This window comes from Eptatretus burgeri, chromosome 4, assembly GCF_056783735.1.
Source record: "Eptatretus burgeri isolate ZD-2024b chromosome 4, Ebu_testis_v1, whole genome shotgun sequence".
Lineage (NCBI taxonomy): Eukaryota > Metazoa > Chordata > Myxini > Myxiniformes > Myxinidae > Eptatretus > Eptatretus burgeri.
Genome location: NC_140964.1, coordinates 45,253,423 through 45,278,401, shown reverse-complemented (window position 1 = coordinate 45,278,401; position 24,979 = coordinate 45,253,423). Strand labels below are relative to the sequence as shown.

The following is a 24,979-nucleotide window of genomic DNA, read 5'->3' as shown; positions in this document are numbered from 1 at the left end:
GGCCCAACGATCTCCGAGTTCACTGCATTCAGTTACCGTACGATTTACTGATTTACAATCCATCAAGGATCGTTCTAATACAAAACAAAACTGATTGTTGCTTGGGTGGGAAAGCAAAAAGGCAGAAAAATTTCTGTAATTAAAATGATGTATTCTAACAATCAATACGTGGGGGGAGGGGGGAACAAGACACTAATAAATAAATGGTACAACCCAGGCGCTCAAAGGACAAACTTCTTTAACAGTGCACAGGCATAAATGCTACAGTGAGAACAACAGTATTTGACAGTTGTACTCTCATATACTACAGTAGTCTGCAGAGAATTATGACAGGAAAGGAATGTTTATTTTTACTTGGGGCCACGAGTATTCCCATGTTCTTGTGGAGTTGGCTGGGGGAAGCTTAGCCTTAATCTTTCATGAACCGGATGACCATTTGAAGTTTTTTGCTCCACATCAATTGCCATTTGTAAAACGTTCTGCTGCATGAGACACGGCTTGTGGGAGCTTCAGTAGTTCAGCTATAGCCCACTTACTCTTCACAAAGGACTCCAGATATTTAATATCCACCAATTAATGCAATCAGATGGAATTCCCTTTTAATGTCCATCTGAGGGATGGCACACACATTGATGAATCACCTTGCCTGTAAAACACCAGGATGACAGTTTATAGCTGGGTCAAGATTTGAACCCATGCTAGACAGCTTCGATGCAAGTGTTTGTACCTCCAAGGCTATCCTGCCAGCCTAATACACAAAAAGAACTAAACCCTCGGAAGGCGCCGACAATACCAAACTCAAACGAGAAACAAAGGGAGTCGATGGGGCCAATGTCAGCAAGGGTTCATCTAGGAGTCCATCTCGACCCATTCAGGCTTTTTTTGTTCAGGTCAAAGGCAAGAGGAGCGATGGCTATGAGGAGGCCAAGAGATGATGAGAGGTGGCAACACTGTTCTCATCTCAACTCAACATCTCTACTTGCACACATGCCCGGACTTGGCTTTTAAGGCCAAAGGACTGCCTTCTGACATGTGCCCCCCCCCCCGGCATTGGCCTTCTGCTGCTAGTGGGTGGTGCTGCCTTTTGGGCCATCCCGCCGAATGGTGGGCCATCCCGCCCCCTTAAAAACGTTCTACCTCCATCTCGGGCTCCACAACTCATGGCACTGTTTGATTCCAATCCCAGAGCTGCACTTTAAATAATGAGTTTTGCAATGGTATGTGGCATTGAATAGAATGAGGTCATACAATTTTGACTGTTCCCAAATTATAATATTACTTTTACTACCCAAATAGCTACTTTTACTTCCACCATGTTCCATAGAGCAAGGTTGACAGTTCTAAGTAATCCCAGATTATTGTTTAATCCATTTTGACATCATCATTTACGATATATTTCATTGCAATATATTATTATGACGAGTTCATAATAATTGCTATATTCTATTCGTATAGAGGAAGTAAAAGAAATGTTTGACAAATTAGGTCACAGTACCGCTAACCTTTAAACGCTCCTGCTAAATATGAAGTGACCCTTGTGAAGGGATCCAATGCCAAACCAATTCTGAATTCTTCATCCTCCCAGTTATTCATACAAAAAAAAACCTCACTCCTTAATCATAGTCACTAACAAATGGCTCCTCAAGATCGACTTGACAAATGACTGACCATTTCCTCTCAAGCACGGCGCTGTGATTTTCTAAAGTGTGGTTATGGCATGTCCATATTATTAATCGAGCACTCAGTATTTATCGTTTCCCCATTGAGTATTCATGGTAATTGAAAATAAGTCTCAATTATAAAGTGACTACATCGAGTGTTTGCACCAGAGTCAATAAAGACCCACGTCCCTTGCATGGATTGTCAGAGCATCTTCATTGTAAAGTACATTCTAATCCTCTAAGTGGCTTTACTGACACCGGCATTGTACATTAGTGGGAAGTAAAGTATGGAAGACGATTATCAGAGCCAGTCCACACAGGTGCGCTTCTTCTGGTGGCAGGAAACGTAGGCATGAATGAGGTTGTAAAGCAAAGTGATCAATCATTCCATCAGACATGGTGTGCAAGGTTTGAAAAATTCATGCGCTCGCCCCTTTTATGTGGACGACAATAAGTGTATGGACAGTCATTACTGAAGATTAAAGTTAAATCTGCAAAAATGGTGAAATATTTGATGCTTCCACCCTCCCTTTTGTGTGACAGTCATCTCCATAAATCTTGATCCTTTCCTCCTCACATTTATATTTTCTCAATATTTTATTTTTCTCCTTGCTAAACCACAACTTGCAAACCCACTCTTTCTCAAATGTCTTTTTCTCAATCCACCTCCATTCCTCCTTATGTATAAACACGTGCATAGCCCCTTGTTGGAACAAAAATTTGGTGTGACAGCACAATAAGTTTTCGGAAAATAAAAAGTCGACTCGAAGCTCGAAGCCCACTATGTCGAAATGCAATCTTTCTGGTGTCTGGATGTTTTCAAATCTCATCAGGTTCATCTACCCCATAGACACCGAAATATAAGTACATGAGTACTCCATGGCATCAGAATAATTCCAGGTGTCCATTAATTCGACGTCACATGTTGGATTGAGCACTGGCTAAAGTGCTGATTCCACCCAGCTGGAGTCAGAATGATTCCTTTTATCCAGGAGGAAAGTTAGCACTTTGAACTATGGCGCGGTTTGGCTGCATCTCATCAAAGTGAGGCGAGAGAGGGAGAGAGAGAGAGGGAGAGAGAGAGAGCTGATGGAGGGAGAATTGCTGCTGATCAAGAGAGCGGACGAAAGACAAAAAAAAGAAAAGAAGGAAATTACAGACCCATAAAGCCGCCTCACAGCTGTTAAGAATTTGAACAAATCTTGGTGCAATTTCGCAGAGAAACTATGACAATTGTGCTGCACGCGATATAAAAGATTTGTGAGGACTAGCTACCAGTTCCTCGCCATGTGAAAATGGCGTTTCAAAATCTAGGGCCAGAAATTGCAAGCTTAAGGCAATATTAACTTTCTCTGGAATATAAATCGAGGGGTCGGGGGTTGGAGGTTGGATATCAGGGGTCGAACGTCTTTGTCATTGGATTAAGGTTACCTTTACAGAGAATGAATAAAACAATAACTGTAATTCAGTAATTTGATGAATTCTCAAAGTCAAATGAGTTTTGAAAAACATCCAACACTGATATATTTAATTAAAAATTTGAATTTATATATATAAAATTTAGGCATGTACAAGAGCAAGAAGGTAATGTGACGTTGAGAAGAAAAGCAATGTACAAACAGTGGGACAACAGGTTGAGGTAACAAGAGAGGGAATGAGTGAATGAATGATTAAAGAAAGAGTAGAGAGGAGGAACATAGTAACCTGTGAGTAATAAATCTTGGATTGGGGAGAGTTTGGGTATCAAAAGATCGCTGGTCAAGATGGATGATGACGTGAGATGGTTGTGAACCTTTCAACCTTGAAGCTTTGGAAGGAAGAGTGGGATTGCATTATCTCAAAATGCGGTTCCATGGAGCAGCTCGAATGGGAGGGAGAGCTCGAACCCAAGTTTTGAGGGAGTGGCTCTAACCCAAGTGTAAGAAAAGATGTACAAAGGAGTTGAAGTTTGCAATAAGTTTGGATGTTGTGAGTTTAACAAGGAGGGGTTACTGGGTGAACACATGCAACCTGTAGGGACTGAGAGCGTCAAAGGGTTAAAAAAAAATTTTTTTTAAAGAACCTGAGGAAACATGATTGCAGAAGAGAGGGTAAAAACAGAAACCACCAACATGTCTGCGATGTGAGAGCAACAGGCCTTGGGCTTCAGCCCCATCGTGGGACAGTCCAATAACGGTAGGCGATTTGGATCCCAGAGAATCCAGGAGAGATGTTTGGGTTGCTGGGGTGCCAGCCCATAGTGGAGAGCAGTGACCCACTGGGCATCAGTCATGGATGGTTGTATCAATTCTCGTTTGATTTAATTTGAGATACTGAAAACTTCACTCCACTCTAAAACTACAAGCATTGTGATACAAATACTTTTCATTCTTAATTCCATTGAATGGCTGATTACAGATAAATAAACTACAGTTGGGGGAAAAATAATTTTGATAAATGAGGGGAAAAACATGGAAATGTGAAAAAGTGAAAACTCAGCCCAGGTTTTGGAAAAACGACAAAGGTTGAGGGTCACATTTCGAAAGCATTATGCATTTAGTGGGTGGGGAGGATGGGGTTGGTTTAAGGGACGTGGTATAGGGTTTGATAGGACGTGGAGTAAGGTTTGAGGGAGCAGCTCTAATCCAAGGACTTCATGGCTGAAGAGAACATATGGACCTATACCTCACATCCCAAATCAACTACTTTGGGGGGGGGGGGGTGGCTTGCCAAAAACAATCTACAGTTTCTTTGTGCCTGCCTTAATAACAATCTCCTGTGACTTCTCATAAATTCTGTTCATAATCTGATGAGGATCTCATCAGACATTGTGTGATAGTTGTTAGGGTGGAGGGAATGAAATGAAAAGTCAGTGTAGACATTGGCTTGTAAAAGGTTCTCACTGAAGCGGACAGGATGGTTAAACAGCTCCAAGCTGTTCACACCTCCCTTCCTTCACTGAGTGCCAAATGCTCTTTAAGAGGTCCCGTTTGTCTTTCTGCTGCCAAAAGAAGATTTGTTGTTTGTGACTGCCCAGCAAACACATGGAAAACAAGTGGGCTCCAACCAGACGTCTGACAAGGCGCACAGGAGAACAAGCGGAAATTTGAAATTTCAAGAAAAGTTTACATACACTGTGTCAAGATGAAATCTGGATATTTCAGAGGATGAAGACCTCATAACAGAATGGGCCTCTCAGGTGTGTGGATGGACACCGGGAACTGGAGCCCAAACACATCTCAAGGTTCCGAGAGATCAATATAGAGGAGTCGCAGCAAGAGCAACCAAAACAGCAAGAGCAACCAAAAACAGAACATCTGAAGATTTGGCAAAGGCCCGTTGGTTTTCTGCTTGAAAGCTCACTCACTCCAGATCTCCTGCCACAATAATCACACTTCAGGCAAGATGTGGCTACCAGGCACTCTCTGACAGATCCGATATGCTTCGATAAATATCTCCAACAGGTGTTCGTTTAAAGGAAACTCATAGCTCCCAGGATGTGCATCATGTTTATACAGACCGAGAGGCTTTTCTGTTTGACGGGTTGAAAACACAAGGTCAACCAAGAGATCAAAGGTTGTACGATCAATGCGGCCTCGCTCATCTGTCGCTCAGATGAGCTTTCCACCTGTCCTGCTCATCGATGTCATCAACGTGTCCCTCATGATTTCCCAAATGCAAACATTGCCTTTTGGAAGCAGGAAGCAAACAAAATCGACAAATTATTATCTCTGCCAACGAAGGTGGATGGAGGTTATGTTTTCACTCGTGTTTGTCTGTCGATGAGCAGGACATCTCAAAATGTTATGGAAGGATTTGGACGAAATTTGGTGGACAGGTTGGATGTGTGAGAAGGACGAAATGACTCGACGTTGGTGAAGATTCGATTCCGGATCTGAATGCAATATTTTTTTTTAAGTGATTCTTCACTATTGATAGGGCCAACAACTTTAGATAGCACGATATCTCAAAAAGTTGTGGATGGATTATGACAAAACTTGGTGGATGAGATGGGTAGGTAACAAGAAGCAGATTCTATTTTGGTGATGTTCTGGATGCAGATCCAGCCTGAACAATGTAAACTGTTCAGTCTGGCGGAGGTATGTGCTCTACCAAGTGCCGTTATCGTTTCAAATGCAATGCAAGCAAAAACTCAAAGTAGACTGATGGATGAGCTCTAAAGTGCAAGAAGGCTCCTTATATATTGCCTCTTCAGAAAAAAAAAAAATAAAAACACTCACAGAACCTCACTGATTGGCTAGAATCCTCCACAGAATTATATCATTCTCTCTGAAAAGTCCGCCTCTAATAAAAAGTGCAGATTACATCAAGCATCAGGTACAACCATCAGACCACACATCGAAATACACACAGAAAACGTACTCAAATTGCTTACTGACTTTCACATAATCAGGTTAGGCCATTTCATGTTCATGGTAAATGGAACTTTAAATTATTTGACAAACACATGGTTCGTTACAGCAAAGTTCAATGCCAAAGTGGTATGCCCTGTTTCTATCATACTTATCACAATGTGGGGAAAAAAAAGAAGATATTTTAACCATTCGAGATAGCAAAGGTGAGAGAAGGATGAATTGATTTACAAGTATGTGGATTGGGAAATAATTCATGAGAAATGGTTATGTTGTCAACAACCTGCTCCACTGGCAAAATCATTTAAACCAAATCTATTTCTTGCATATGACAAATTATAGCTCACAGATCTGTCATTTAAATCAAATAATAAGGGAGCACAATGTCGAACGAGAAAGCATTTTAAAATGCAAAGCCCGTCCGCATCCACGTTGTACTCAAACTAAATTTGACGAAAACAGCGAAATAATTTTTTTTAAGAATGTAAATTTTATTACTTGATGTTCTCTGTATTCTCATTGTAAAGGTTTATTGAAAGTTTGATGGCAAAAGCTCAAATGGTAAAAAGGGGTATGCCACGTGCACTCATGCACATGCACACGCACACACACACACACACGATTGCAAAACCCCGTCCCTCGCACAGTGGGGGACGGGCAAATAAAGCAAGCAATAATAGGATAGCAAAGGTCAGTAGATATCAACAAGCTTTGAAAAGCATTCTGTTGCTGTATAAATTGATTTTTAAAAAAGTGGCCTTCGTTCGTGTTTATGTTCCAATTTTAAACCATGTGGGAAATTACGCATGTTTAATAAACTTTCCACTAAGAGATTTATCCTGTTTACTGATCAAGCAGCAAAGCTTTGCATTATTTGCAAAAGACCACAGTTGTTATTTTGTATCACACTTTGTGAAATGTAAACAAATGTGATGATTAAGAGTCACCATCTCAGTAATTAATCAAAATTGATTGCCATTCCTTCCACACGTTCATTCAACAGAAATACTCATTGCATCACGTGTGGTAATGCTATGACGTCAGCATTGCCTTCATGGTCAATAAAGAGAGCATGCAAAACCCGTTAGACTATCGGATGCTTGTTGCGCAAATTTGTTTAAAAATATAAATAGTCACTTTGCTCTGCAGTAACAAACAACCTCGCTGCTGGACTGTATTTTCAGTTTTGGGCACCAATATTTGTTTTCTTCTAAGCCAGTGTATATATTTGGTGATGGTGATGGGATGGTATGAGATTTGATCGGAAGTGTGGGCCATAAAACAACTAGCAAGCAGTTTTGAGAAAAAGAAAATGGGAAGGGTCTTTTCAACACTTTCTTCCTACGAGCCAAGATTTTGTATGAATCGCAAAACCGTATTCCCCAACAATGAGAGTGTGAGCGGCAAATATGATTGGTCAAGATGGCGTAAAATGACATATTTTGTCCAAGTACTGCTAAACTCGAGGTTTTTTTGAAGTGCTAAACAGGTAATTTCTGTTCTACGGTGTTCAATATATAATTCGATACAGATAAAATAAAAGTTTTAAACGCTGTCAAAAAACAAACAAATAAACTTTTTTCTCAGACATTTACCACTGTTGGCACACTGCCTTTAACAAGTTACATTCATTCTTTGTACCTGTTATCTATGTCCTTTATGAGGTCCCAAAAACAGTAAGTGTCCCGTTTGGAATGATTTTCAATTTTGTTTGACTGCCAGACAAGCAAACTAAAACAACTATTTCAGTCCGGTGTGCATGCGCACTTGGAACGAGATTCCTTACAAATACCTAATTCCAAGCCAAAGTTCTGCTAAACTGCAGGTTTTTATTCCGATTCATGTTCTACAGTGTTCAGAATATAAAATGTAATTGAAATAAAATAGTTCGTCGATCATTAACTGACGTCTTTAGACAGACAGAGTGAATTGATTGCTTAATCTCGCTTTGTGCTTCACACACGGGGTAATGACAAAACGCACTGACGACAGGCATGGATATATATGTGTGTGTGTATGTATATATATATATATATATATATATATATATATATATATATATATATATATATATATACATATATAAAAAAAAAATATATATATATATATATATATATATATATATATATATATTGAAACGCAAAAGAAACTTACCACCTTTTAAACCTTTAAATATCAACAATAACACTGCGTGTAGTAAATGTGTGAACTTATTTGTGGACAATAGTGTCCTCACTGTCAGACAAAACGGTCACAGATGGTCACTTGAACCTTCAATGGTCACTTCATAGCACAGCTGTTGAACAGCCGTTTTGACTGTCAGTGATTAGCCAAGGGGTACGGGATGATTTTAATGAGCTGCACGTGATGTCTTGATATTGGCTTTAAAAAGGCCAGTGCAAAATGGACATTTCAATCAACATGCCACGATTGTCAAGGGATCAACAGCAGTGTGCCTTGGGCATACTGCAAGGCGGATTGAGCCCCCGTGAGGTGGCACGTCGCCTTGGCTGTTCACACCAGACGATATCGGCCCTGGTGGACAGAGACACCCTCCACAACTCTGCAGATGACAGACCTCGATCAGGGAGGCCAAGAGTCACCACTGCAAGGCAGGACAGGCAGATGGTCCTAAGTCAGATGGCTTCAGACATTGAGGACTGAGTGGGGCAGAATCCAGCAGCAATCCATCCAAAGACTGGTCGGCAGTATGCGCCGACGATGCACTGCCTGTATCCAAAACAATGGTGGTCACACACACTATTGAAAGGGGACTGACATTGCACCCTGTGCTGTTCTGTACTGTAGAACAAACTTATGAGATGGTGTATCTTGGTCAAAAACTTGACATGTCATCAATGAAATGCCAATGTTTCAATTAGCAATTGTTGGTTTGTTCTATTTTGAACTGTTACAATTTTATTACATTTCAAACAAGTGGTAAGTTTCTTTTGCATTTCAGTATATATATATATATATATATATATATATATATATATATATATATATATATATATATATATATATATATATATATATATATATATATATATATATATCCTGTCTTGAGGCATCATGGACACTGATGATGCACATCAATAATTAGAAAAACATAAAAAGAAAACACCAAAATAAGTACAAGAATAGTCATAAAAAGAAGCATGACAGGGAAAAGTGAAGAGATCGAATCAAGGAATTTGTGCCACAAATTGCAGATAAGAGTTCAAAACTAAATGAGTGAGGCAACATGCTCTCACAAAACAAAAAAGTAGGTGAGAAAGCAACAACGACAGATCATGGATGAACATTATGTTTCAGAGCAGAATACCAGGCAGTATGGCTTGTGGAAACCTGCACTGCTTTCTGCACTGAGAATGGAACATCCCAGGTGAGATGGGGAATGCACAAACAACTCTGGAGCAGGAAACACTATCATTTACACAATGAAGTAAATTTATGGAGAATTGAATGCCAAAAATCTTCCACTGAACTAATGAAGCTCCCACAAGCCGGGTCTCATGCAGCAGAACATTTTACAAATGGCAATTGATGTGGAGCAAAAGCTCTCAGACCAGGAAGGTATTCGAACATTTATTGGCCTGTGTTAGCGAATACTAACACAGGCCAATAAATGAATGGAGGGATTTTGTTGCAAGACAGAAAAACGTTTTAAAGAATGAAAAGAACCTCGACATACATCTGGATAATCAGCATGCGAGTAGAACAGCAAGTACCCTCCACTCGTCCTCCTGCTTGTCTGTTTGCACTTTACCTGTTCCTCTCTGGTCCATTGTTTGTACTTTGCCTTTTCTCTCTCTCTCTCTCAACCAGTTATGCCTGGTGTTGGCTTAATGGTAAGGATGGTGGGCTTTGGATCCTAGGGTCCTGAGTTCAAATCCCACTCAGCTGTTGAATTAATACCAGGTAGGGGTTAACTCGGCCTGTCATCCTTCTGTGGTCGGCAAAATGAGTGTCAGCATGCTGGTATACTGTGTCGGAGTGGCAACCCATCCAGGATTGTGCCCGATAGCTAAGGAGACTGCTTAAACAGCACCAACGCTCTGCACAGAGTATGGTCCCAATCTCCTCCTCCTCCTCATCCAGTTCATACACAAGCCTGAACTTTCTACAATGCATCGGTAATCTGGTTCTTGAGAAGTAACAAACCAAACGACTATCTTGAGTTGTTCAAAAAATAGTTATACGAAATGAAATAATGATTCAAAATCTTCCCAAAACATTGTCTTCAAAGTGAAAAAGGTTGAATCAGAATCCAAGTTTTGGACCATTTGGTTAATGGGACAACTGGCCACTTCAGACAGAGGACACTTTCATCAGGTAGTTTTGTGTGAACAGCTCGTTGTTCCATCTCTGACCAAGTCCGCCACCTTGTGGCAAGATGCTTCAGATCACAGACAAAAACGTTTAGTCATTTTCAGTGTGTCTGCAAAATGGGAATCCCATGGGTATTATGGTTTTTGTGCACCACATCAAAACGTTGCTTTGAACTAGCATGGGAGATTGGTTACTCCTCGTAATGTGGTCAACTCCACTTCAAACTATTATCGCTCTCTACTTCATTTAACGGCCCCAATTATTCCAATCTTCTTTTGAGATTGCCCAGGGAAACGATTTTGGCCCATTTTTCACAAATGAACTGGTTGGCCAATCCTGACGTTCGACTGAAGGTGGCAGGAATTTGTAACTTGTTCATGGTGTTGGCAATACCTCACCTACACTTCGCAGAAGACATGGATCATTAACATTCACCAACAGCACACACATTGCTGCATTGCCCTTCATGTTTATAGCTGGGTCGGGAATCGAACACAAGCTGGACAGTTCAAAGGTGGGTAGACATACCTCAAGGCTATTCTGGAAGGACCATACTCGTACAGATTATATACCAGTTATTTTGAAGTCTCATAGACAACGTTAGAAAACAGTAATACTTAATAATAATGGAAACATTTATTACAGAATATAATATGAGCCACATATTATAATGAGCCACATATAATAATATGAGAATGAGCCACAAAATGCTATCTTCAAAATCACTCCATGTACAGTATGTTCAAGATAAAAATAGGTGATTGATGAAATTTACAAAAGACAACAAACAGTTAACTTTACCAAAATGCCCTGGAATCCTATAAGATCGAGGCAAAGAATTCTAGTGGAATTATAAGCGATTTCCATAGGGAAATTTTAGGAGGGATGTACTCATGTACCGTGAGGGTGAGCAAGTAGAAAAATACAATCAAGCGAAAGGAAAAGCAGTGATTAAAAAAAAAGATACATCAACTTTAACCAGTGAATAATGACATCATTTGGCCAGCAATTACAAGCCCTGTAAAATATCCAAAACACATAGCGTGTGGTGTGCACACGCCGCTGTGTGCCACGGCTCACCTGTGCAAACCCGCACTCTGATCCCCATGAAAGCCAAGACCGGTGACTTTTAGTGGGACGGCAAGGTGTGCACCAACAACGGATCTTACAGTGCTGTTTGAAGACACATGGATATGGGCAGTAAAAAGGCACAGGACAATTGATAATAATAATAATCATAATAACTAGAGAGTTCAAGTATATACTTCAATTCAAATAAAGTAATTATTTTAAAGATAGTTAAAAAAAATTGTGGAAGTTTAGCATTATTGAAGCAGTCTGATACATCACCCTGAAACACCACCCGATTTAACATGTCCAAGCACCGCGAAACGGAAGGGTTTTGAAAGTGCAAAGTACTGCATGTGAATTGTGTTTTACAGTGTTCAAGTACACAATTCAATTGAAATAAAAGAAAGATTGCAAAAGTCATATAAATAAATTAATTCTGGAATTTCCTGCTATTTTGACGCAATGTGTTTTACACCACCCTATCTTACACGCTACATTAGATATTTGTGCCTGTTGTTCGAGTCCTTTATGACGTCCCTAAAAACAGCAACTTTCCAGGTTGGAATGATTTTCAATATTGTTTGACTGCTAGCCAGACAGACTGAAGCAATTGCCTTACTTGTGATGTGCATGCTCACTCAGGATGAGATTCTGGATAATTAGAATGATAGGAATAAAGTAATTAAATAACAATAATAATAATAATAATAATAATAATAATAATAATAATAATAATAATGCAGAAGTATCTGTCCCATCAGAGAAGAACATCGCAGTGAAAGAGACTGGAAAGCTGTTGAAGTATATAGACCAACAAATTGAATTAGAGCCAATGTGAGACATGGAGACTGTCGTGATACCAATGGCTATTTGGTGCAAACAGTCTGCAGAAGAAGACCTGACACTGACAGAAAAAAATTGGGAACATTATCAGCACCAGACTTTTTGAAAAGCAAAAGATTAATTTCGGCATCGTTGTGCACAATATTGCTGATGTTAAATAACTTCAGCACCATATTAATACCAATAAACTATATAATCACGATGGTCTACTGGTTAGGGAGTCACTTTGTAATGTGTATTATTACTCATAATTATAACCAACAATAAATGTCCAAACTTGTTGACCCGTAGAAAGTAGAAAGTAGAAAGCAGAATGCCAAGGTTCTGAGCTCTCTGATGCTGGCTGACTCCATCTTCCGATTGGTCAACAATTCGTCCTCTTTGAAGATCGCAAAGATCATGTGATCCCTGTGTTCGAGGCATAGTTGTCATACAAGACCCAGGAACTCGTTTCTGCAAATAAATAGTTCGATATTCGTACAAATCGCCGAGTAAAACTTGCTTTGTACAGAAGAAATGAATAAATTTAAGGTGTCTATTTACTTCTGTCATGTCTCTAGATATCCTGAGAAAGAACTTCAATGCAAAATGAGACCATTTGGCCCATCAAGCCTGCACAATGGTTGTTTTTCCATGATCTATTCTTTAAATGCTGAGTGTCAAGCAAAGAAACGGCTTATACCATTTTAAAAGTCTTTGGTATGTCTCGGCTGTGGTTTGAACCACTATCCTACCAAACTCAGAGCATCAAAGGTTGGATGTTTCGACCATCAATTGGCTTTCTTTGGCCACTCAACTTCGGACTCGATCCTTCGTTGGTTGTGCTCTCTCATTCTATATTTGGTGGTTTTTTTTTCAAACTACAAGTTTTTTCATCCCTGTGTTTTCTGTCTTGTTAGAACTACCTTGCAACATTGTTTTTACAATCTTCATGGAAGCAATAATCCAACCCTGGACTATTGATTGCAATTTTATGTTGAATGAAAGACGTGTGTGTGTGTGTGTGTGTGTGTGTGTGTGTGTGTGTGTGTGTGTGTGTGTGTGTGTGTGTGTGTGTGTGTGTGTGTGTGTGTGTGTGTGTCTAGGCTGGTAGGATGGTGTAGTGATACGCACACTCGCCTCTCAGCTGTCTAGCCAAGGTTTGTATACCGACCCAGCTTTTAACTGTCAGCCCAGTGTTTCTCAGGTAGGGTGATTAATCAATGTGTGTGTCATCTCTCGGATGGACGTTAAACAAGTGTCCTGTCGACCCACATTAGTTGGTGAATGTGAAAGATCCCATGGTGCCCTATGCAAAGAGTAGGCGAGCTATCGCAAGCACCATGAACATATGACAAATTCCTGCTGGGAAACCAAAGCCAAACCACCCAGCATAAACCTTGCCAAAAAACTGCTTCCACAACACTGACACTCTGCAACAGAGTATATATGTATATAAAGTTGCAGCAAGTTGTCACCAACTTCTGGTGACATTCATATTCAGATTTCTCCGAACATCCCGATCCTGCATTGTTTCTTGAAGCTCTGGGCTGTGTTCAATTACCAATCAGCTTGCTTTCGTTTGCCAAGCTCGGCATTCCTTATCAGCCGTTTCGCTGGAGTACTTGCTTGAGTGCTTAATGCCACTTGGCGAGAGCTCGACAAGTTGAGTGCTCATGGAACACACCCTTGGTAGAGACAGCTTGGTTTCAGTCTTTATACCCCATTCATCCAACACATAAGGTCTCTTTCTTCCCCCTTCTTCCTTCACTCACGGTTGACTTCTCCAGACTTTCTTTCTCTACACGCATAATGTGCCTCCCAAAAATATAAATCCCAGACACCTCTAAAACCAGTTAACCATTTTCCTGGATTAAAAATATATAAATAAATAAATAATGTCTTTTACAGTCAGCACTGCAGTCTGTAAAGCGACACCTTTGCGGCCACGGCTTTGGTTTTGTAAAGTGGGGTGTTGTGTAAAACCGTATGGGAAAGCGACTAAAGATTTTGCAATCCGCTTTCATGTGCTACCTCAAAATTTAGAAATTATGGTCTTTATTCTTGAAGTCACTTGTTTTGCTTTGCCATTATGGTGGCAGCACTTCTCATAACTTAAGTTGTGTGCAAACCTGTAACATGAAATCTTATTTCCAACCACACAGTAGATCAGATCATGAGCATTTTCCTCCCACAAATTGTATCGTCGTAGTGATGCCAGATGTAAGATGGTTTCATATTGTTCCGGTCACATGGTCTTCAATGACCAATTTGAGGCCCAACGTGTCAGGCACGAGAAAATCTCCACGTCCGCTGGGTTAATTTGGCGCGAATTGGCATTTCCGAACGCAACTACTATGGCGGTATTTCCGACAAGATAGCAGGGTGAAGGCGGTTAGCGATCCACATTGAGACGTGTAAGTGCAGACCCAATTTGTCCATTTAACGGATTAATAAGCCAATTTCCTCAGTTCTATGGAGCCCACTTCCGATGATCACACAAATTTTCATCAAACAGGGGTTTATTCATAAAGACATGAGGAAGGGGAGAAAGCATGGCCGCTCAACGATGATCACAATTAAATAAATAAATCATGACAATCCTACCAAAAACCATGACGGCCTAAGCAATTACACCTTAACGCATTCTTTCGGGGAACATGGGGCTCACGAGTTTGACGAGTCATGGAACATGTCATGTGCGACACTGCTGCCGTATGCGATGTGGGTCTGTCCACATGGGCCCTGTCCTGGAATTTGACTCACTTGGATGCACAGCAAATTGTTGTGGGTATCTCCTCGTGTGCCTCTCTCCAGGGCTCACTGGAAGTGAGGGCTCGAACTGTACCGCTGTTGACAAAAGGGTGCCCAGCAAGTTGCTTAAGCATTCAAGCAAGCAGTACAATGAAATGGTTGATAAGGAACGGCTGGGCTTGGCAAGTGGTGGCAAGCTGATTGGTAATGGCACATACCCGCAAAAAAACTGATCGCCGATTTCTGAACATTTTCAGATTTCACTCCAGATTTCAATTTTTTTGTCCACATGATACGATCTTCCAAACTCAAATTATATTTCGATGATATACTTTAATTGGCCTGTGAGAGTAGATCATGGAAAATCGCATCATGTAATGCATGAAATCTCTCCAAGCTACTAATATGAAAACTATAGCACTTACAAAAACAATGTATTCAGCGATTCATAGGTATGTAGATGAGGCTTTCGATGATATGAGTGTGGAAAGTGAAAAAAAACATTTTGAGCACTTTATTGTTAATTAACCATTGTGGCATGTTCCAAGTCAAAGCACTGTTGAGCAGGCCGAACAAAATGGCGAATTAAGACCCCAGCAAGGGAGAGTGGGGTACCCGAGGATGCATGGAGGTGTCTGGGGATGTGCCTGATAAATGATATAATTAAATAAGGCCGTTAATTATCTTCAAAAGGGGTGTTTTAAGAAACCCAAACACACAATTTTCACTCATGCACTCCATTGGAGTGCCCTCAGTGAGCATGCAAAGTTTCAGGTTGCTATGTTTCATGGCTTTGGAGTTATGGAGGAGACACACACTGACATTTATTATTATAGACTATCAAATACAACCCGTCGCTTCGCTGATGGGGGGAGGGTGGTATTAAGGGGGGAGGGGCAGAGAGAAGGAAGGGGGAGAGAGAAGGGAGGGTGAGAGAGAAAGACAGAGAGAGAAAGAGTGACAGAGACAGAGACAGCAAGAGAAAGACAGAGAATGAAAGTGGTGGGAGGAAAAAAAAAAGATAGCAAGGTCAGGGGTGGAGGTGGGGTTAGCAAAGAGAATAATATGTTATGCTTAATAACTGAACACAAATATCTTCTTCTTCTTCTTTCGGCTGCTCCCGTTAGGGGTCGCCACAGCGGATCATCCGTTATGATCCGCATAGTGATTTGGCACATGTTTTACGCCGGATACCCTTCCTGACGCAACCCTGGTCGCCTCTTACGACACAGGGAAATGGTACACCTATTTTAACCAGGGTATACACCGGCCCAGTAGACTGGTACTCATTTCGCCGACCTCGGAAGGATGACAGGCTGAGTCAACCCCCTGGTGTATTAATTCAGTGGCCCAACGGGGCTTGAACTCAGGACCTTTTGGATCCTAAGCCGCTGCCCTAACCACTGCACCAACACCAGGCTCAAATGAACACATATATATACATATATATATATATATATATACATATATATATATATATATATATATATATATATATATACATATATATATATATATATATATATATATATTGTTGCAGGCCAGGGGGTCGGCCGCCAACCGACCGCTCTGAACGGAGCCGCAAGTCGAGTCGGCTCAACCGATCGCCCGGAATAGAGATCGCCGCCCAGTTAACTCCGAGCGACGGGTCCTTGTACAAGAACCGAAATATGCCAATCGGCAGATCAGGTGGGGTAGGGTCGATTGCCAATCTTCAATGTACCTAAATACCCACGTGATCCAACTACCAGGGTATTCCACCCTCGACGGATCTCGTACGGAACAAACCGCCGAGGCGAGCCTGTCCGAGCGAGATTCCGAGCGGCGTAATCGCTGAGAACCGTCGGTCCAAATGTCCCCCTATTCCGGCAAACCAACGGCTTTCTAACTCCCAACACACAAAATGTTCAGTCAATGAGGGAATGGACGAAACGAGCAGGTTTACATTCACACAAGGACATTTATTATAATGAAACACGTATGCAATTAAATAAGGCAAAACATGTATGCAATTATACAAGCAACAAAAGAACTACAACAGTCTATAAGCAATTATTAATGTACAGTCACTTACATAGTTTTACTTACGGGACTTGGCGCCACAACATTCAGGTCAGGTATGGGAGCATGTGCCAGAACAGCGCGTCGCTGCGTCCACTTTCCGCCGGTACTCCAGGGGCCTCCGTCTGGCCATCCCCCAGGCAGATGCCAGGCCCATCCCCATCTCCTTGAGATGATAGTCAACCTGCTGCAACCACGAGGCATGTGGTCAGCCCACTGGCCTCCTCCACTCATGAGAGTCCCTCGCTGAGAGAATCTGGTGAGCAGGATCAGCATCAGGAAAACGAGCCACATGTCCATACAGCCGCAACTGACGCTCACGGACTATGCAGGTAACAAATCTCATCCGAGTCTCTCTCAGCAACCGCTCGTTGGACACAAAATCCGACCAGCGATAGCCAAGGATTCTCCGAAAAGACCTGGTACCAAAGGAATTAAGCCTCCATCTCAGATCCTTGGTCAGAGTCCAAGTCTCGCATCCATAGAGCAAGACTGGAAGTACCAAGGACCTGAAGACTCGGACTTTCGTCCTCCTCCACAGGTACCGGCAGCGCCACACCCCATGATCCAGTGAATCCATGACTCCCCAGGCCCGACCCAGACGTCTATTGACCTCTGACTCGCAGCCAGCAGAGACATGAATATCACTGCCAAGGTAAGTGAATCTCTCCACGACCTCAACATCCTCACCACAAACAGACACAGACAGGACAGCAGCATCCAAGATGTCACTGAAAGCCTGGATCTTAGTTTTGACCCAAGAAACCCGTAATCCCAGCAGCTCCGACTCCTCATTCAGCACCTCGAGGGCCCCCAAAAGGATGTCTAAAGTCTCCGCAAAGATGACTGCATCATCTGCAAAATCAAGGTCCGAGATCTTGACATTCCCAAACGATGCCCCACAGCTTGATCTCTCTGACATCCTCCCTAAAATCCAGTCCATACAAGTGCTGAAAAGTGTGGGGGCCAGTACACACCCCTGACGAACTCCAGTAACAACTGGAAATAAGTCAGAGGAGGTACCACCACACTTCACAGCACTCTCAGTACATGAGTAGAGTTCAGACATCAGATCGATCAGTTTTGGTGGCACCCCACGAAGACCAAGAATCCTCCAGAGGACATCCGATTCACTGAATCAAACGCTTTACAGAGATCAACATAGGCTGCAAGCAGCCCCTGCCGAAACTCTCGTCTGCGTTCGGTGAGGACACGAAGGGCAAGGATACGGTCAATCGTTGACCTCTTTGGTGTAAAGCCTGACTGCTCTGGACGCTGGTGCTCAAGCAGATGGTGGCGAACCCTATCAAGAATTATCCGAGCAAAGACCTTGCCCGGCACTGAGAGCAGCGTCACCCCTCGGTAGTTGTTGCAGTCTTGGCGATCACCCTTCCCTTTCCAGAGAGGGACAACAAGGCCCCTCTTCCAGTCAGTTGGGATGATGCCTGTGTTCCAGGCAGAGCACAAAACTGCATGCAACGACACGAGTGCAGCATTTCCACCAGCCTTGAGAAGTTCAGCATGGATGTCACAGATCCCTGGAGCTTTGCCCCGTTTCAACCGGTTCACCGCAGCCCGTGTTTCCACAAGCGAAGGTGGACCACAATTGATTCGAGGGTCAGCAACAGGGATTGTAACACCCTTGACGTCCAACTTGACAGCTGGGGGATCAGCCTGGTACAACCGCTCAAAGTAACCGGCCCAGCGGGCCTTCACTTCAGACTCCTCTGTCAAGAGCCTACCACTCTCTGCTCGAACTGCAGTGCTCCGAGGGATGGGCTTGGATGAACGCAATGCACGAATTCCCCTGTAAGCGGGACGAGAATCACCTGTCCACAGGTGATGCTCTACCCCCTCACAGATTCCTCGCACATGGGCCTCCTTGTCCACCCTCAGTGCACGTACAGTTTTACGCCTCAGCTCCCTGAACAGCTCAGCTCTGGCATTCAGCCTGGCCCTGCGACTCTAGCCTGACCTGACAACATTCATTCGAAAGAAAAGCAGGAAAAAGACCCCATCAAAGGTAATGGGGTCACACTGGACCTCTTGGGTCTTTATGGCGTGGGACTTGGCAGACCGAACGAGTCCCACGAGACTGTTGCAGGTTACCTGCACTCTCGTGGTGTCTGGCTTGGGCGACCCACGATGCTCCTTCCCCACGGCAGCTAGCGTAGCCGCGGTCGAGCTCGGGCCTTCCGTGTGGCAGGCGAGCTCTCTCCGGCTATCTCCACACGAACGCGCTTGGGCGACCCGCGATGCTCCTTCCCCACGGTAGCTAGCGTAGCCGCGGTCGAGCTCGGGCCTTCCGTGTGGCAGGCGAGCTCTCTCCGGCTCTCTCCACACGAACGCGCGGTTTGCGCGACACAGCAGGCAAGGCTGCGCCTCCAGCTCGCGTCTCCTTTGCGCCGCCCAGACTTCCACGCAGCTCCTTGGCTTCTGGGTTCCTCCCGACTCCCCCAACTGCCGAAGTAAAAAGCTTACTCCTCCCACGAACTCAGCCCACGAACTCTGCCACGGGACTCCCACACAAACTCAGTCCACGAACTCTTCACACGGGACTTTCACGAACTCAGCCCACGAGATTCCCACGGGACTCTTTACGAACTCCTTCTGAACAAAGAAAGATGTCCTCTTTAGCCTTTGCACACCCTCCCCCACACCCGGCGTGACTCATGCCCTCGTGATCCACCCCCCCCTCAACCACGGGTGGGAGGGAGTTAGTGACGTCACCGCAGGGTTCTTCTTCCTCTTTGCAGAAGAGGGGGAGGGACGTCTCCATTGTTTGCTCCCTAACTATTACATCGATCCGCAGCGCATCTAATCGATTTCAAAACATTTAAACAATGGAAGGTGAGCTATCTAAGGAACATGCACTTATCGACATAGCTGACGAAGGGAACCTGTATGTTGTGTGCAATTGAATTCCAAATTCGTAACAATACATATATATATATATATATATATATATATATATATATATATATATATATATATATATATATATATATATATATATATCTCAATATCATGCCAATATAGCTGGATACACAATGACACAACAGAGTTTGTAAAGTAACCTGCTAGCACATCTGCAAAAACTTAGATATCCCAGTACCAGAGAATTTGTGGCAACACAAACCAAAAGCAATCACAGAAAACATAGAAGTACCGCTCACATACGACCTCATGATTTCATCGAGCGTTAACATTGAAAACAAAGCATTGTGACCAAGTATCATATTGAGGTACAAAAAAAGAGAGAATGAGCCATTGCTAATTGAGGTGTGAATACAACTTATTTTGGACTCAGTGATGCAGAAATCAAGAAAATGACCATAACCAAATTCCAAGAACTGTCAAGAACCAAGAACTTTCACATTTCCAAGGTGGCATTCAAAGCCAGTCATGGACTGGGAATCCTCCATCGTGCAAAGTCCTTCCTTGGCCAACCTGAGCTCCTGACCACATACAAAGCTTTCGTCTGCAGCCTGATGGAGTACTGCTCTTCCCTCTGGGCTGGTGCTCCTGCCTCTCACCTTTCTCGGCTTCACGCTGGGGAAACCAAGGCATTTAGGATCATTGGTATCTCCCATGATGAGGCTGTCTTTGGGACTCTCACTGTCTCACTGCAGGCAGGTTGGTGGTCTTTCTGTCTTCTACCATCTCCTCTCCAGTCTGTCTGCAATATTTCCCCACCATATTTCCGCATGGCGCTCAAAGTCCACCAACAACCCCCTTCTGGTAAAACTACCAAAATCACGAATCACTGCTCACCTTCACTCTTTCATTCCTCTGCTTTTCCTGCCTTTGGAATAAACTTCCTCACTCTATTTGGAATAAACATGGGACACATGTGGCAGTAGGGAAAAATAAGTGTGACAAGTAATGACCCAGGCCACCAGTAGTCGGGGGCTTCTCATTTGTGGGCTGTCATTGGCTGTTCACGGCATTTGCAAATCCCGTATGGGGGGGGGGGGCGAAGCCTAAGAGTAGTCAACTCAGCTGTCAAATGAAGACCCACCTATTCGGTGAGCTTTGGGAATGGCGAAGTATGGTCAAATATGACGAAGGAGGGACTGTGAGGAATGATGATATGTTGGTGGTCACATTTGATCCATAATTAAATATCTAATCAATAGTCAGTAGGTGCACATTAATCAGCTGTCGGGATTCGAACCTTACCTTAAAATGTTGCTTTAAATGTTTCATATTGTTCTCACTATTTCTCCGGAATGCCTTTAGGGCTCTTCCTGTTTTTCTGCAGCTGAACAACAGCATGTCCTTGGGAAAACTGTTTCTGCATTGTATGCTGATATCCCACACATCCCTGTTCTTAGTCATCCCAAGGGTTTCGCGTTTGCAATCACCATGTGCCGGTGTAGGAGGATTAGAAAGTCATTGGGTTGCAAGATAAACTGTTGGGTTGCAAATCTGAGAATTGACAGATTCAACTTCCCCTAGGGCCCCTCGGGAGGGGGAAAGAAGCCTGCTGCCACATTTATTTCTTTATTTTTTTTATCCCTTAGCACACACTTTTAGTCCACACCCAGTTCTGCTTTTATGTGATATATATATATACAGTGGGGAGAACAAGTATTTGATACACTGCCGATTTTGCAGGTTTTCCCACTTACAAAGCACGTAGAGGTCTGTAATTTTTATCATAGGTTCACTTCAACTGTGAAAGACGGAATCTAAAACAAAAATCCTGAAAATCAAAATGTATGATTTTTAAATAATTAATTTGCATTTTATTGCATGAAATAAGTATTTGATCACCTACCAACCAGTAATAATTCCGGCTCTCACATACCTGTTAGTTTTGTCTTTAAGTAGACCTCCCATTCTCCACTCATTACCTGTATTAACTGCACCTGTTTGAACTCGTTATCTGCATAAAAGACAGCTGTCCACACTCAATCAATCAGACTCCAACCTCTCCACAATGGGCAAGACCAGAGAGCTGTCTAAGGACATCAGGGACAAAATTGTAGACTTGCACAAGGCTGGGATGGGCTTCAGGACAATAGGCAAGCAGCTTGGTGAGAAGGCAACAACTGTTGGCGCAATTATTAGAAAATGGAAGAAGTTCAAGATAACAGTCAATCTCCCTCGGTCTGGGGCTCCATGCAAGATCTCACCTCGTGGAGCCTCAATGATCATGAGAAAGGTGAGGGATCAGCCCAGAACTACACGGCAGGACCTGGTCAATGACCTGAGGAGAGCTGGGACCACAGTATCAAAGAAAACCATAAGTAACACACTACGCCGTCATGGATTAAAATCCTGCAGCGCACGCAAGGTCCCTCTGCTCAAGCTAGCGCATGTCCAGGCCTGTCTGAAGTTTGCCAATGACCATCTGGATGATCCAGAGGAGGAATGGGAGAAGGTCCTGTGGTCTGATGAGACCAAAATAGAGCTTTTTGATTTAAACTCCACTCGCCGTGTTTGGAGGAAGAAGAAGGATGAGTACAACCCCAAGAACACCATCCCAACCGTGAAGCATGGAGGTGGAAACATCATTCTTTGGGGATGCTTTTCTGCAAAGGGGACAGGACAACTGCACCGTGTTGAGGGGAGGATAGATGGAGCCATTTATCGCGAGATCTTGGCCAACAACCTCCTTCCCTCAACAAGAGCATTGAAGATGGGGCGTGGCTGGGTCTTCCAGCATGACAACGACCCGAAACACACAGCCAGGGCAACTAAGGAGTGGCTCCGTAAGAAGCATCTCAAGGTCCTGGAGTGGCCGAGCCAGTCTCCAGACCTGAACCCAAGAGAAAATCTTTGGAGGGAGCTGAAAGTCTGTGTTGCCCAGCGACAGCCCTGAAACCTGAAGGATCTGGAGAAGATCTGTATGGAGGAGTGAGCCAAAATCCCTGCTCCAGTCTGTGCAAACCTGGTTAAGAACTTCAGGAAACGTCTGATCTCTAATTGCAAACAAAGGTTTCTGTACCAAACATTAAGTTCTGTTTTTCTGATGTATCAAATACTTATTTCATGCAATAAAATGCAAATTAATTATTTAAAAATCATACATTTTGATTTTCGTGATTTTTGTTTTAGATTCCGTCTTTCACAGTTGAAGTGAACCTATGATAAAAATTACAGACCTCTGCGTGCTTTGTAAGTGGGAAAACCTGCAAAATCGGCAGTGTATCAAATACTTGTTCTCCCCACTGTATGTATATATATATATATATATATATATATATATATATATATATATATATATATATATATATATATATATATATATATATATATATATGTATATATATATATGTATATATATATATATATATATGTATATATATATATATATATATATATATATATATATATATATATATATATATATATATATATATATATATATATATATATATATATACGATTGTTTTGAAGTAAGAATCTCAATGTGGTCAGGAGGCACCTGACTGAAGGGTCATTGTGCCACATTCCGCATGAGTGTGGTCTTCTGAAATAAAACGTATAATTCGAGGATCCTTATTCGACTCTGTCATCATACTCGGCCGGGTGAAAGAGTCATCACAACCCAAACATCCAATTTTCAGTCATTTACTTCCTTGGAGTTTTCTTCGTGTGCCTGCAAAGTTTCAGGCTGCTCGGTTTTATGGTTTCTGAGTTCTGGAGGAGATTCACACACACACACACACACACACACACACACACACACACACACACACACACACACACACACACACACACACACACACACACACACACACACACACACACTTATTAGTGTCGATTAATTTCAAGTATATTTTAAGATATTTGTTTGAATTGAAATTATCATTCATTTCCAAGTTTGCCTTCACTTCAAGAGCATCTCATTGCAACACGTGACATATTTACCTTGAACCTAAGAGGTCGACCGATTGACAGACAGGCAGAAGTATAAAGTGCAGAGGAATAACATGAAGCTTGCAGAAATGCTGCATCACTTTGTGCAATTCCTTTGGGGGCATATTTTTCCATTGCCAAGGTTTCCTCCTTTAAAGAAAGGAATGAGGAGAGACCTTCCCTGGAGGTATTTGAACAGTAGTAGGGAATCTAAATAACCCTGAAGGAACAGCTCATAAGAATTTCAAGGGAATGCTTATGAATAATAAATCATATTTCACAAGGATTGTGGGTTTTAAGATGATCTGATACTCTGATGCACCACGTGATACTCTATAGCATGTGTACACAACTCACAATTAATGCAATGTTTACAGGATGGGATTTCCAAAGCAAATGCCCTTAATTCTATTCAATGATATCAAAGGCTCATTCATTCAATTTGTCTTCAGCCTGTGGGTGCTGGTTGCATCATTGCTGGCAGCGCAGCTGTTGTTTTGGTGAGGAATTTGTAATTTGTTCATGGTGGTGATGATAGCTCACCCACTCTTGGTGAATGACACAGTGGAGTGGGATCCGTATAAGGTCCACCAACTCATGCTAAGAGATGGGACACCTGGTTTAAGGTCCATCTGAGGGACAGCACACGCATCTGATCTGGCGTGCGAAACACAGGGATAAGAGTTCATAGCTGAGATTCGAACCCAGGCTAGATAGCTGAGAGGTGAGTTTGCATACCTCTGGCATCGATCCTGCCAACACTATCAAAGGCTTACAATGACGTGAGTACAATTACAAGGTAATTTGAAGACAACTGACAAATCAAGTTACAGGATGATAAATACAAGCACAAGAAAAAATGGGATTTGAACCATGAGGGTCTCATCATGACGTAAGGGGTCCGAACACAACTGCAATGCAATGCAAAGTAAAAAGCGAAGATTAAACTTAATGGAACTGCACTTGGCATCGGGTTCGGCATAATTGGAGCCTCATCGCAGATAATGTGGGCCTACTTCGCAAATATCCAACTGTGCCAACCTTTAAACATCT

At 42.5% G+C, this 24,979-nt stretch overlaps 1 long non-coding RNA gene across 1 annotated transcript in view; it reads right to left on the bottom strand.

Annotated features, from left to right (window-relative positions):
- Positions 1-11,054: 11,054 nt before the first annotated feature.
- Positions 11,055-24,979, bottom strand: part of LOC147027943 (uncharacterized) — a 30,211-nt gene continuing 16,286 nt past the window's right edge. Inside the window, exons 2-3 of the long non-coding RNA XR_015056905.1 lie at positions 12,548-12,715; positions 11,055-11,521 (exon numbers count right to left, since the gene is read on the bottom strand). This is a non-coding gene — a long non-coding RNA (uncharacterized LOC147027943). The remainder of the gene's footprint in view (positions 11,522-12,547; positions 12,716-24,979) is intronic.